Source organism: Panthera leo, chromosome F2 (assembly GCF_018350215.1).
Source record: "Panthera leo isolate Ple1 chromosome F2, P.leo_Ple1_pat1.1, whole genome shotgun sequence".
NCBI lineage: Eukaryota > Metazoa > Chordata > Mammalia > Carnivora > Felidae > Panthera > Panthera leo.
In genome coordinates, this window is record NC_056695.1 from 44,873,229 (window position 1) to 44,888,541 (window position 15,313).

The window sequence follows — 15,313 nt, forward strand, 5'->3', positions numbered from 1 at the left end:
GGCATGAGTTGGGGACAGGGCGGGGGGGGGGGGTAGGGAAGGAAAAAAGAACAGATCGTGACAAACAGAGAAAAATGGAAAGACTGTAGATTTAAACTAAAATATATCAGGAAATCCCCCTACTTTTGGATATGATAGTGTGAAGAGGCTGACATATGCTCCTCAAACAAAAACACTGAACAAGTTGTCAAAATCAACCAGTTTATGACTCGAAAAATTGAAACAAAAGCAGCCAACATATTGAAAAGCATTTATTCTTAAAACCTTGCAATGGCTTTGAGTAACAACAGAAAGACTGTGTGGCCTTCCAGCCTAGGGCTGTTACCATCACCTGTCCCCCAATTCCATCAGTAGCAAGAACTATAGTTTTACTAGGACAAGGTTGACTATGAAAAGTAGCAACTTTGCTGCCAGAAAAAAATGGACTCAATTTGGGACATGAATCAAAAACTGGCAGTTTTGTCAACTAAAGATGGTAAGCCTAATAATAAACAAATTGTCAAACCCACAGCTTTGACATTCAAGCTTGGGTAAACAACAAACTAGCCAGAAATTTAACAGGAAGAATCTGAAAATGAAAGGGTGAGATGAGTTCTCCATATATTATGGCTGACTAGAAAAATATGCACACAAGCATAGGAGACCCAACAAAAACCCATGAAAAGTAAAAGCCAAAAAAGACTTGAAAACTAGCTACAGCTTTGAATGCCCTCCCCCAATACATACACAGCTCTATCAGCAGAGAGTAGAAGGCATAAAGGTTCAAGGTGTTTAAGCACAACCTCTGCCCAAATCACTGGCTGATCACTAAGTTATGTAGAAAAGAGGCAATTTCAAATAATCCTGGCTAGAAAATTAAAAATTAAAAAATGAGCAGAGGCATTAATAGCCAAATACTGCAAGAAGATAAATGCCACAGTTTAACTCCAAGGTGGTATAAAAAGAAAAAAAAAAAAAACTGGAGGAAAAAGGAGAGAAACTAGAGTGTCTACAGTGTATTATTTTAAAAGTCTAGTTTTAAACAAAACAACAACAACAACAAAAAGATTATGAAACATACAAAGAAACAGGAAAGCATATTCAGGAAGCAGTCAATAAAGAGCAATCAGCAGAAAAGAAAACAGTCATAGAAAATGATTTACAGGGGTGCCTGGGTGGCTCAGTTAAGCGTCAGACTTCAGATTAAGTAGTGATCAAACAGTTCATGAGTTTGGGCCCCACTTCGGGCTCTGTGGTGACAGATCAGAGCCTGGAGCCTGCTTCAAATTCCGTGTCTCCCTCTCTCTCTGCCCCTCCTCTACTTACACTCTGTCTCTCTCTCAAAAATAAATAAAATTTTTAAAATTTTTAAAAAAGAAGAAAAATGATTTACAGTGGACCTAGATATTGAATATATACGAAAAAGGTTTCAAATTGGTTATTTTAGATATGCTTAAAAAGATGAATCTGTGTTCAAGAAATTAAAGAAAAATATCTTGAAAATGACTCAACAGAGAATCTCAATAGACAAATAGAAACTAATACAAATGTCAAATTTAGACTTGAAAAATAAATCTCTCATAAAAATATACTAGAAGAACTCAACAGCATATCTGAGATAAAAGATGAAAGAATCAAAAAAAAAGATGAAAGAATCAATAGACTTTCAGATAGCTGAATAAAAGAGAGAGAGAGAGAAGATGAAGACATAGAGTCTCAGAGACTGGTGATACATACAACATAGCAATACACATGTAATGGGAGTCTCAGGAGAAAAGAGAGACTAAGGGGCAGAAACAATTATTTGAAAAAACAGTAGCTGAAAACTTCCCAAATTTGAAAAATTAAGGTTTAAAAAGCATTAATGTACACATCCAAGAGGTAAACAAACCCCAAGTAGGATAAACACAAAAAGATCCACAGCTAGACACACCGTAGTCAAACTGCCAAAAGACAACTGAAAATGACTCATCATGAACAGCAGAACAAGAAGAATATGAGTAACAGCTGACTTCTCATCAGAAACCATGCCAGTCAGAATACAGTGAAAGGAAACACTCAGAGTGCTGAAAAAATTCTAAATCCAACAAATTCCTCTTCCAAAAATGAAGGGGAAATAAGGACATCCCCAGATAAACAAAAACTGAAAGAATCTCTTGCTAGGAGAGCTTCTCTACAAGAAATAATAAAGAACTTCTGGATTAAAGGAAATGGTAAATATTTGCATAAACATAAAAGATCAATTTATCTTAAAAAACAAAAGACTGTTTGAATCAATAATTATAGTATTGTATCACTGAAGTAACATTCTGAGGTATTATACACACACACACACACACACACACACACACACACACTACACATAATAAAACAAAGGGAAAAGAAATGGAGCTATATTGAAGAAAACTTGCTATATTTTACCAGAATTAAGTCAACCCAAAATTGGTTATAATAAAGACACATACTATAATCCCTTGAGCAAGTATTAAGACAAAAAACTGGAGAAAAATGCAGTTAACAAAATTCTATTGATTAGTTACATTAAATATATATGGAGTCAAATCACTCAATTAAAAGAGAGATTGTGAGACTGGATTAAAAAGGCAAGATCCAACTACATCCTATCTACAAAAAAACTCAAAGACATTAAATAAAAGGAGGGAAAATACATACCATGAGAAACTAATCAAAACAAAGCTAAAGTGGCTGTATTAATATCAGGCAAAGAAGACTGCAGAGAAATTAATGCCACCAGAGATAAAGAAGGTATTTCATAATGACAAAAGGATCAATTTATCAAGAAGACAGAACCCTACACATGTAAGCATCCTAAAACATAGCTATAAAACCATGGAACAAAAACTGAAAGAATTGAAAGGAGAAAAGTACAAATCCAAAATAATAATCACTGGAGATTTTGACACTCCTCTCTCAGTAATTTACACAATAAGTTTACAAAATATCAGTAAGGATATACAAGACAAACAATACTATCAACCAATTTAAGTTCTTTATTTCGTGTCTTTTATTTCTCGTATCTTTATTTACCTTTTTTTCCCCAATAATTTCCATTGCTCTGGTGAATTCTCCTGACTCTTCACTGGTGTTGTCCACCTTTCACCAGATACTTTTAACATAGCAATCACTGTAATTTCAAAGTCCCTGTATGACAGTTCCAACATCTGGATCATCTCTGATTTTGGTTTGGCTGACTATTTCATCTTTTGACGAAGGGTCGCTTTCCTTGCTTTTGGGGGTGATGTACTACTTTCACTTGAATCCAAGACACAAACACACACATGCAAACACTGATATAAAATTACCTAGTAGAAGTGGCTCTGGGGGAAAAAAAATGTGATACAGGAATTGTACTCTAATATATAAAGAATTTTTATCAATAGTACAACAAAAACCCAAAGATAAAAATGGCAAAAAATACGTGCAAACATTTCACAAAAAATATACAAATGGCTAATAAGCACATTGCGTCATGAGGGAAATGAAAAATAAAACTACAATAAAATAATACCACCCACAAAAAGGGCTAAAATTATAAAGACAATAACAAGTATTAATAAGGATATGGAACAAGAGGATCTCTCTCATACATTGATATTGGAAATGAAAAATTAGTCAATTCAAAAAACAGGTTAGCAGTTGTTATAAACTTTTAGGCACACACTTATACAAACCAGCAATTCTATTCCTAGGTATTTAAGAACCTATGTCCACCAAAGACTTGTACACAAAAACTCATAGCGGCCTTATTCAAAATCAAAAACTGGAAGAAAAAAAAATTCCAGAGGTCCCTGAGTGGCTCAGTCGGTTAAGTGTCCTAACTCTTGATCTCAGCTCAGGTCTTGATCTCAGGGTCGTGAGTTCAAGCCCCACACTGGGCTCCAAGCAGGGCATAAAACCTACTTTAAAAAAAATTCCAAATGTCCATCAATTAGCAGATGAATAAACAAACTATGGTAAATCCATACACTGGAATAATACTCATAATAATAATAATAATAATAATAATAATAATAAAACCTAACAAACTACTACATTCAAGATCTTGAACAAATCTCAAAATGACTATTGCTGAACCAAAAAAAAAGCCAAACTAAAAGAGTGAACCTTATTCTATGCAAATTATATCTCTATAACATTTACCCAAAAAAGTTGTAAGGAAATTATTGGTGATTACAGCAAGAGCAATTTAGTGGAGTGGTAAAGGCAGAAACCAAACTGCAATGTTTTGAGACAACAGAATAAAGTGAAGAGGTAGAGACAACAATTATGGATCGCAGTCCACTTGGAAGTTTCTAGAAAGGATAAGTGACTGGAGACATGAGTTTGAGAAGGAACATAAAGCCAAACAAACAAACAAAAACCATTAGAAATGCTTGAAAAAGGGTAAATGATATTTTGAATGAATTAGTAAAATAAAGGAAAATTGAAAATACAAGTGAGAACAAGACATAACTACTAAAGCACGTCCCTGAAAAGGGTGGAAGAATGAGATGGAAAGCACATGTGGATGGGACTGCTTTAACCTCAAAGGGCTGCAGACACCTCTCTCATAATAGGAGGATATGATAGGCAGACTTAAACAGTAAATGGTAGAAAGTTAAGGGAGCTCTCATATACTGACTTCTATTTGCTTTAGGAAGTCAGAGGGATATTCATCTGCTGTGAGTGAGGAAGTTAAAGTCTGAGATTTGAGAATATAAAACTATATTTGAAATAGCCAGAGTGGAGAACCAAAACAAAACAAAAAAATCTCATGAAGTTTAATAGGATTACTAGATAGCACTACAGGCCTTGTTGAGGCCTTGTTGAGGCCTTGCTGAGGCCTTGTTAGAGACCATCAATTTAAAATGGCAATCTTCGAAGTTTCATATTTTCTTCAGCACTGCTCACAAGTCTTTTTTTTTTTTTTTTTTTTTTTTTTTTTTTTTTTTTTTTTGAGAGAGAGAGAGAGAGAGAGTGCGTGAGCAGGGGAGGGGCAGAGAGAGAGAGACAGGATCCGAAGCGAGCTTTGTACTGACAGCAGACAGCCTGATGTGGGGTTCGAACTCACGAACTGTGAGATCATGACCTGAGCCAAAGTCGGACACTTAACCAACTGAGCCACCCAGACGCCCCATTGCTCACAGGTCTTAAAGCAGGCAAGGAGAAAGCAAACAGCGAAATCTGACATTGTGCCAGACACATGCCACATAAGAACAATGAGACAAAGGAGTTAAAGATAGGGGCAAAAGAACAGCTGAAGATATGGACCAGGTAAGAAACAAAGAAAAATAGGAAGGGGCTAATGAGCAGGGGAAAAGAGCAAAGTAGATACCATGAACCAAAGACTATATCCCTACCAGAAAGAGAAGTCAGTCTCTTAAATTTTCAAAATATTCACTGGGGCGCCTGGGTGGCGCAGTCGGTTAAGCGTCCGACTTCAGCCAGGTCACGATCTCGCGGTCCGTGAGTTCGAGCCCCGCGTCAGGCTCTGGGCTGATGGCTCGGAGCCTGGAGCCTGTTTCCGATTCTGTGTCTCCCTCTCTCTCTGCCCCTCCCCCGTTCATGCTCTGTCTCTCTCTGTCCCAAAAATAAATAAAAAACGTTGAAAAAAAAAAATTAAAAAAAAATTTTTTTCAAAATATTCACTATTATACCTCAGAAAGCAAGGGTGCTTCGTGTCCTTCATGGCTAAGCAAGCATCAGTAGCTCAAGTGAGCCATGCACATGATATAGTGAGGGAGACAGCCTTATACTAACAAATCTCTTTAATACTAAACCAAAAGGTAATCTAACCACTACATACTTCTTCAGAAGTTATGAAAGTTTTCTTCAAAGCAGGCTCATAATCTGGCTCACTTTAAACAAACAAGTCATAGGTCCTCTAAAACGTATCCAGTAATTTGATTAACTCAATGAGAATTTTCTATTAGTCCACAGGTCTCATTTTCTCAACATGTTGAATAAGTGAAATGTCACTAATGTAACTTAAGCAAAAAGATGGTCTCTAGGGTGTCTGTCAAGTGAAAACACATGATTTATTTTCATAAACAATTCCTGGTTTATGTCGTTTGTCTTCATTTCCTCTTTCCCTTTCTGGTGTTTTAAATGAAAACGAATCATTTCAATTATGGTTTAATTTTAAATAACTTTTATATTGTCTGCTTTGAAAACCCTTACAGCTTAAAAAACTCATACTGAGGGTCGGCTGGGTGGCTCAGTCACCCAGGGTCATGAGTTCAAGCCTCACACCTAGGGTGAAGCCTACTTTAAAAAAACTCATAATTAAAAGCCAATTTAAAATATATATACACATTGGGGTGCCTGGGTGGCCCAGTTGGTTGAGCATCCAACTTTGGCTCAGGTCATGATCTCACAGTTTGTGGGTTCGAGCCCCACGTCAGGCTCTGTGCTAACGACACGGAGCCTGGAGCCTGCTTCAGATTCTCTATCTCCCTCTCTCTCTGCCCCTCCCCTGCTCAAGCTCTGTCTCTCTCTGTCTCTCAAAAATAAACATTAAAAAAAAAATTAAAATATATATACACACACACACATAAACACATTTTCCTATTTTATTGCCTCGGTAAACACAACGTCATGAGTGTAATTTCCTCTATACTTGACATGTGGTTTTTAACACCTCAGAATTTCATTATAATTACATGTATTTAATCAGATATCCAAAAAAATTCTTAATGAGTGTCTTTAGAACATACGCCCTCCCAGGTGCTAGGGAATTCTGTGAAGAACAAATCACCCACAAGATATTTCTCTCATGGAACGTGATACATAGGGTTTATTGCACACTTAAGCAGACATATCCCAGAATTGTCTTTTTAAAACAAGTAAGTGGCAGTCCTTTCCAGGTGGTGTGGGACGGAGCGGCCACCAGGCTGCAAAGTAACAGACCTAAGTTTTATTGTGACCGCTGCAACACATACCTCACCCACAAATCTCCATCTGAGAAAAAGACGCACCGCAGCAGTAAGAAACACAAAGAGAATGTGAGAAACTGCTATCAGGAATGGATAGAAGAGCAGGTTCAGAACCTGATCGAGAAAACAACCATGTATTTCAACAAGGGAGGATAGCTCCTACTCCATTCTCTGTTCCTCCTCCTGCAGGGGCAGTGATCCCACAGTCTCCTGGGCCCTCCTCACCCCACATGGGGGCCCTCCCATGATGCCAATGATGGGCCCTCTTCCTCCTGGGACAATGCCAGCGGGACCTCCTGGAATGAGGCGGCGCACCAGAGGCCACGTGCCAGTGACGCCTGGGCCCCCGCTGATGACTTCCCACCGTCCCATCATGGTGCCCACTCAGCCAGGAATGACTCAAGCAGACAGGTAAGGAGAGACAGGAACCTCTTTATACCCATCTTATATCACTTGTTCTACTTCACCAAGAGATCATGGTGCTGTGATTCTGGGTGTTTTCTAGCAGCATGACAGGGAAGGCTTGCTCCCCCTTCCTATCAAAGAGAGAATAGTTTTCATAGGGGAGCAGAGGGACCAAAAAAAAAAAAAAAAAAAGCAATTTTCATTTGTATTATGAAATGTGAAAATAAAATTGTCAAGTGTTTTAGTTTAAAAAAACAAAAAGCAAGTAAGTGGCTAATATAATCTGGCTTTCCTGCCACTTGACTTTCCATCTCATAAAGCAAGAGAAAACATCATCTATTATACTGACATTGCTAATACCATGAAGAAAAAGAGTCTTCTCTCACAGTGTTTTCAAACATTAGAATTCCTCTTTTTTTTTTAGCTATAACCAATTTCTCCAGTAACCGAGTATTTATATGCCCATTTCAACCTTGCCCCCATCCATAAGCTTATTTATCTCACTTTTGTGTTTCCTGTTCAATGTAAGAATTTCTGTTAATATTTTTTCCAAGATCCCAATACAAAGTTTTCTACACCTTCAATGGGAGGGTGGGGGAATCATTCTAGATAGACTAGTCTCAGTTTTCTACAAATTCCCCTCAATATTTTATCATTTCAAGAATAAGGTACAATTAAAATTACACCTCAGATAATGGTATTATGGTGATATATTGTTTAATATTCTTATCTTTTAGAGAAGCATAGTGAAATAGTTAAGAATGCTATGATATGATACCTGAGATTATTTCAAATTATTAAAGGGTAGGGTGTGTGTACGGAAATATAAATTATGCAAGATTGGCCAGATGTTAAAAAATGTTCAAACTGAGTGACGGGAACACAGAGGTTTACTCTCTCTTCTGTACAAAACTATGTTTCAAGAGTAAATGGTAAGAAGTAAATCAACTGCGATTGATCTTAGATAAATGGAAACAAAAAGTGTGTATTTGTTGTAAATTATGCCAAAATTTAGAAGTAAATTAAATGTCTCAACCTATATTAATTAAGGAATATCTCTTCATGAGATTATCAAGTAGCCACTAAATATCACGCTGTAGAAAACTCACTGACATGAAACAAGTGAGCAATATTGCTAAAAGAAAAAAGGGCAGAACACAACCTAATGCGCACATAATTAAATCATTTTCAGGTTTTCTTTTAAATGCAGATGTACCTTGGGGCGCCTGGGTGGCTCAGTCGGGTTAAGCGGGCGATTTCGGCTCAGGTCATGATCTCGCGGGTCCGTGAGTTCGAGCTCCGCGTCAGGCTCTGTGCTGACCGCTCAGAGCCTGGAGCCTGTTTTGGATTCTGTGTCTCCCTCTCTCTCTGACCCTCCCCCGTTCATGCTCTCTCTCTCTGTCTCAAAAATAAATAAACGTTAAAAAAAAATAATAATAAATGCAGATGTACCTGCATATGTGCAGACACACACACATACTGGCACCAAACTACCAGCAGACTCTGTTCTGTTCACGGCTATATCCCCAGCACTAAAAACTGCCTAGGACATAATAGGAATTCAAATATTTGCATGTAAATATTTTAGGATTCCAAGCAACAAGGTTTGATTTTGGGAAGTGGCTCTCCTCTATGCTTTTGTTTCATAAGGTTTCTAAAATAAACATTCATTTTTTTTTTTTTTTTACGTAATTGGGAGAAACCTTAAAAAATTGTATCTTGTAAAAAAACTAAAATTTTTCCACATGACTCACTGTTTCATGAAATGCATTTCATAAAGTCATTTTATACACTGAAAAGAAAGGCCTCTTCTATAGGCTGAATTAATAAACTGACCTAGACAATAAGAACTACTAAAAACAATATCTGTTAATCAGTCTTATTCTTGTGAGTGAATTTTGCAACCGCTTAGGAAATACAATCTTTACAAGAACTAAATGTTCTAAAATGAATCTTCAACCTGGGTACAAAAAACAGATAAAACTAGATTTAAAAAATCCATCCATTTATATTCACTTAATATACACTTACTGAATTTGTAGACAATAAACTACATGCTGGGATAATACAAAGAAAATTAAGATAAAGCCTTTGACAAGTCAGAGCTCCTAAGATAGTATGAAAGACAGATACATAAGAGCTAAATGAAAGAGAATAATACAGGTAGTTAACATTTATTAGGGTTTTTATTGGCCCTGTGCTGAGTGCTTAACAAGCATTTTCTCATTTAATCTCTGTAACAATCTCTATGGTAGTTACTAAAATATTCTCAGTTTATAAGTAAGAAAACTAGGTGTTAAGTAACCTCCCCAGTTACTAGGTTAATAAACAGCAAAACAAAATCAGACCAATGTCTGTCCACGATACAGCACAGAGCCTCTTCCCATTAGGAAGCTAGCAAATACCAAAGCATGCTCGTTAATTTCCATCTATTACTACATCAAGTACCATATATCAATCTCATTTTTTAAAGGGGATATTCTTTTGTAAGTGTTCCCAGGAATTTCTCACCTTCAAATCAACTCGTCATTTCTACTCTAAGACGCACTAGTACAGCCACTAAACTATGATCTGCTAGAAAGGATTTAGCAGTTTGTTTCTCCCAATGCTATATACTATGCACTCAAGAGATTAAACAGATAAACTTTTAGCTTGTTTTGTGCTTCTTAGATTCCAAATCACCATATCATATTATATGAGATGATAGATGATCTAGGTAAATAGCAATTTAAATTACGGTTTAGGAAATTTGGTACAGAGGAGCCAAAGAGATGAAATTCTGAAGTACATTATGGTGATTATGGCAACGGTGGAATACTGCTAATTGTGTAAGATAAACAACATAGTCTTCTTCCAGAGATTTCTTCCCATTCTTCTAAATGTCCTACAAGCCAAATTCCATAATGGAGAAAAGAACTAAAAAAGCTTTAAAACTAAGGGATGGTTTTGTTTCTTGCAATACAGAAGTGTGGTGACAAGGATCTGGGCTTAAAAGTTAACAGTGGAAATGACAGGACAGAACAAATTCAAGAGAAATTCAGATACTGTATAGTTATTTGTACATGATGCAAGATATAAAGGTCATACCCTTCCTATGTCCATTCTCTCTTACGTGATCTTCCCCCTTTTCTCTGCCTGTCAGTTAACCACTTTGTTAAAGATATACTCAAAAGTCTTCTCTGGGAAGTTTGCAGAGATAGCAAACTCCTCTACCACCATCCCTACCCACCGAAACACAGAGAACTAATCCCGCTGGTAACTATGGTCCCAGAGCACTTAGTACACTGAGTCATTATTCCCTTTACTATTTATTTATTGTATGAGCTTATTACTAAAGAGCTAAAATGGGAACTCCATGAAGATAGGGATCATGTCTCATCTAGCTTCATATCTCCAGTAAGTCCTTAAAACAGAATCTCACATCCTACTGTTTAATAAACTTTGGTTCAATAAATAAATGAATAGGAGTGCCTGAGTGGCTCAGCTGGTTAAGCAACCACTTTGGCTCAGGTCATGATCTCACAGTTTGGGAGTCTGAGCCCTGTGTCGGGCTCTGTGCTGTCAGCTCAGAGCCTGAAGCCTGCTTTGGATTCTGTGTCTCCCTCTCTCTCTGCCCCTCCCCTGCTCACCCTCTATGTCTCTCTCTCAAAATTCAAGAAGCATTAAAAAAAAATTTTTTTTAATAAAAATAAATAAATAAATAAATAAACCCAAAATCTGCTACTATAAACCTTACGGAACTTCAAAACGCCTGTCACTCACACAGCACGCTTATAGAGAAAAACCTACGTTCCTGTATCAATTGTTATGGTTCAACACATGCTACTTCAAATCAAATCAGCTTTACTATGTGCTCACTTCAGCAGCATGTAAAGTAAATCATCTTTACTATCCCAGCAATAAAAAGTACATACTGAGCCTGGGTGGCTCAGTCAGTTAAGCGACTGACTCTTGATTTCTGCTCAGGTCACCATCTCGTGGTTCGGGAGTTCAAGCCTCACGTTGGTGGGCTGTCAGTAAGCACTGTCAGTGTGGAGCCTGCTTGGGATTCTCTCTCTCATCCTCTCTCTCTCTCTCTCTCTTTTTCTCTCTCTCTGCCCCTCTGCTGCTTCTGTGCGCCCACTCACTCTCACTCTCTCTCTCTCAAAATAAATAAATAAACTTAAAAAAAAAAAGTACATATATCTAGAAGTTGATCCAGAAGCCAAAGCAACCATACAAGGGCTGAAATTCAGGCCGTTAGGGACGTTCCAAATTTCATGGTTGCAAGATGGCCCAATTAAACCTTAGATTACAGAAAATGTAAATGTTACATGAACAAAGATGACAAAGGTCACAGGAACTCATTTCATTCTTCCAAGAGACTCTAAGCTGCTATTCCCTTTATTAATAGAGCCTATTCCACAAGCCAGTATTAGAGATACTGAAGATCACATGGAAAAGCAGCTGACTAGGCAGCTTCCCATGCCACACCGTGCACATTTCCTGAGTATGTTTGCAATAAAATTCTATTACTGAAGATAATCTGTGTATCTCTCTTCCTTGTGGTCTTAAAGGACCTAAGTAACAAAGTAACTAATGTAGGAAACCAAGCAGAAAGAAGACACACACACCAAATGCAAAGTGGCAAAAGAGTCACATCACTAATCAACAGAGGTTAGATAGAAGACAGGACTTTGTTTTAGACATACTGCTTTTCAGGAGACAGCAGAGTAGTCCAATGTTATGTAATAGACTGAAAAGACTGAATAAGACTGAGCACAAAAGTCTGAGTCTCAAAAGTGTGTATTTGTGGATCATTTTGATCAAAGTTGAAGCCACAAGAGTGGATAAACTCACCAAGGAAATAACTACATAAAAAAAAAAAGAGGAGGAAGATAGAAAACAGAAAATGCAAGGTCTATGTCAATTATGAACTTGAAAGAAGAACACATAAAACAGAGAAAAAGAAGCAACAGGAAAAGCAGAAAGTTGGAGAAAGAGAAAGCTTTAAGAAACAGAGATATGAGAGGGATACGAACAGGGGAAAAAAAGTGGTTTCCGATCCAACCAAGCAATGTCTGAAAACCTGTAACCTTAAAGAAGTTTTATTAGATAGACAAGGCCTAAGCATGTTTCAAGTGAATGAAGCCTTACAAATAGAGATTTTTAAAGATTCTAGAATTGGGGAACAAAAACATGATTATAAGAGTAAAGTTATAAAAGTGTAAGAAGGGACATGTTCGAAGGTTAGATGAAAGAGGGGAAGAGAAGAAACTGCCCTTCTGTAACAGGAGCAAAAATTATGTAAGAACAACAATCAAATGAAATTAAGATGAAAATACCTAAGGTGGTTCTTCTTCCTTCTTCCTGCCAGTCACAGAATCCCAACCTTATCTACAAAGTAGATGAAATCATCTGCATAAAATTATGTGAAAATATGAGGGTAGGACAGAAACAGTGTAAATTTAGGACACTGAGGCTCGGAAGCCAGTCAGAAGTTACAGCTTTTTCTGAAAAGTCTTTTAACACTAAACTCACTTCATGCAAGAAACAGGCCCATCATAAAAGGCTCAAAGCAGGGGGAAAAAAAACCCAAAACGACTATATTTAATCCTCTTCCTTTCTTTTCTCTGCTTCCAGCTTTGCAGCAGCAGTTTACAAGTTTGTACACAGGTGGTAACTTCTGCTAAGGACGTCTCTTTGGCTTTGAAGAGACTTAAATAAACTTCAGAAGAGAGAAGGCACAGCCAGCTGCTTATGATTAGCTAAAGGTTTTTTGTTTTGTCTTGTTTTTTAGTTGTGGTAAAATATACATAACATAAAATTTACGATTTTAACTATTTTTAAGTGTACAATTAGGTGGCAATGAGTACATTCACACTGTTGTGCAACCATCACCACTATCCATCGCCGGGACTTTTCATTATCCCAAACTAAAACTCTTCATCCATTCAACAACTTCCCATATTCCCCTCCTTTAGTCCCTAGCAACCACCATATTACTTCCTGTCTCTATGAATTTGACTACTCTAAATACCTCATATGTAAGTGGAATCGTATGGCACATGTCCTGTGTCTGGCTTCTCTCACTCATCATGTTTTTAAGATTCACCCATGTTGTATGCAGCATGTATTATAATTTCATTCCTTTTAAGGCTGAAAAATATACCAGAATGTATATACCACGTTTTGCTTATCCACTCATCTATTACTGGACATTTGGGCTGCTTCTACCTATTAGCTATCGTGAATAACGCCGAAAATAAACTCTGCTGTACAGGTATCTCTGAGTCCCTGCCTTCAATTCTTTTGGATACCTACCTAGAAGTGGAATTGCTGAATCATATGGTAATTGTATGTTTAATTTATTAAGAAACCATCATACTGTTTTCCACAGTGACTGTACTATTTTACATTCCAATGTACAAGGAGTCCAATTGCTACACATCCTAGACAACATTTATTTTCTGGCTTTAAATGAAAAGAAGCTGAGACAACACTATATTCTGGATATGGATATATATACATATATATGTACATACATGTATGTGTATATATGTTGTATGTATAAATCTGGAAATTTATATACGTATAAAATAGTCATCCTAAACAGTCTGAAGTTATTTCATTGTAGTTTTGATTTGCATTTCCCTAATTAGTGATGTTGAGGTTTTTTCACAGGTTTATCGTCCATTTGTATATCTTCTTTGGAAAAATGTCCGTTCAAGTCCTTTCTCCAGTTTTTACTTGGAATGTTGGTTTTGGCCAAAGACCTTTTTTTTTTTTTTTTTTTTTTTTGTCCTGAGTGGGGGGAGGGGCAGAGAGGAAGGAGACCAAGGATCCCAAACAGGCTCCAGGCCCAGCACAGAACCCGATGTGAAGCTCGATCTCACAACCATGAGATCATGACCTGAACTGAAATCAAGAGTCAGATGCTCAACTGATTGAGTCACCCAGGCACTCCTGGCCAAAGACCTTTAAAAAGAGACAAAAAGGAAGACTTTCCACATTGCTAGATCTAGCTCCCTAGTCAAGAATAATTAGAATATGCCTTCTAGATCTCTTGGGAAACTAATCATGGAGAGGAGGATCTGGCCAGAGCGCAAATCCAGCAGAAGAAAAGAACTTTCAACTCTCCAAGAACAGAGATTCCTTCCTCTTAAAGGACCTTCTACCTCATTTCAGCTCTGTAGTTTTCAATGCGTTTTTCTTTTATGGCAAATTTCCCTATGTTTTAGTGATCACACTACTGGTAGCTTTATTACTAATGACAGTAGCTATTTAATAAGTCATAACTTTTATTAACAGTCATACTGTTATTATTGCGATATGCTAAGCACCATGCTGCATCTTACATGTGATATCTCATTTAAAATTAAGTTCTCAGGGTGCCTGGATGGCTCAGTCAGTTGGGCATCTGACTTCAGCTCAGGTCACGATCTCATGGGTTTGAGCCCTCAGTTGGGCTCTTTGCTGGCATTGTGGAGCGTGCTTGGGATTCTCTCTCTCTGCCCCTTCCCCACTTGTGTTCTCTCTCAAAATAAATAAATAAACTTAAAAAATAAAATTAAGTTCTCTGCTTCAGCCCTAGCAGTTTCATCTTGACTGCTGTTATAAAAGTAAAACAACTTTAGCACACATGAAAGGTTTTCATCCTTTAGTCCTTCAACATTCCATTATCAAGCAATGTCAAAGAGTCTCAACATTAGCCTTAAATAATATTTTCTAGGTTACACAACGACTCTGTCTTGAATCTACAAAATCAAAAATCTTTTTTACTTCAAGCCCAGGAAGTACATTTTACCTCAACCTAATAAAATTCAAGGATCTTTTTTTTTCTGCTCTCTTTTGCTTTTTAAAGGCCAGACATCTTGTAAATACTTCGATAGCTCGAAAGTAACACAACTGATTTTTTTTTTTTAACTCAACTAGAACATATGTATCCAAGTTAAAGTCGTCCTTTTATCCTTTGGAAAGCTATGTGTTTCCTCAAAAGACGTTGACAGTGATAG

At 37.1% G+C, this 15,313-nt stretch overlaps 1 protein-coding gene and 1 long non-coding RNA gene across 2 annotated transcripts in view; one reads left to right on the forward strand and one right to left on the reverse strand.

Annotated features, from left to right (window-relative positions):
- The window catches only part of LOC122210471, a 47,891-nt gene extending 34,848 nt beyond the window's left edge, over positions 1–13,043 (forward strand). The window contains exons 3-4 of the long non-coding RNA XR_006198078.1: positions 7,104–7,325; positions 12,942–13,043. This is a non-coding gene — a long non-coding RNA (uncharacterized LOC122210471). The remainder of the gene's footprint in view (positions 1–7,103; positions 7,326–12,941) is intronic.
- STK3 (serine/threonine kinase 3) overlaps positions 1–15,313 on the reverse strand; it is a 282,817-nt gene that overhangs the window by 252,849 nt on the left and 14,655 nt on the right. The window lies entirely within an intron of this gene.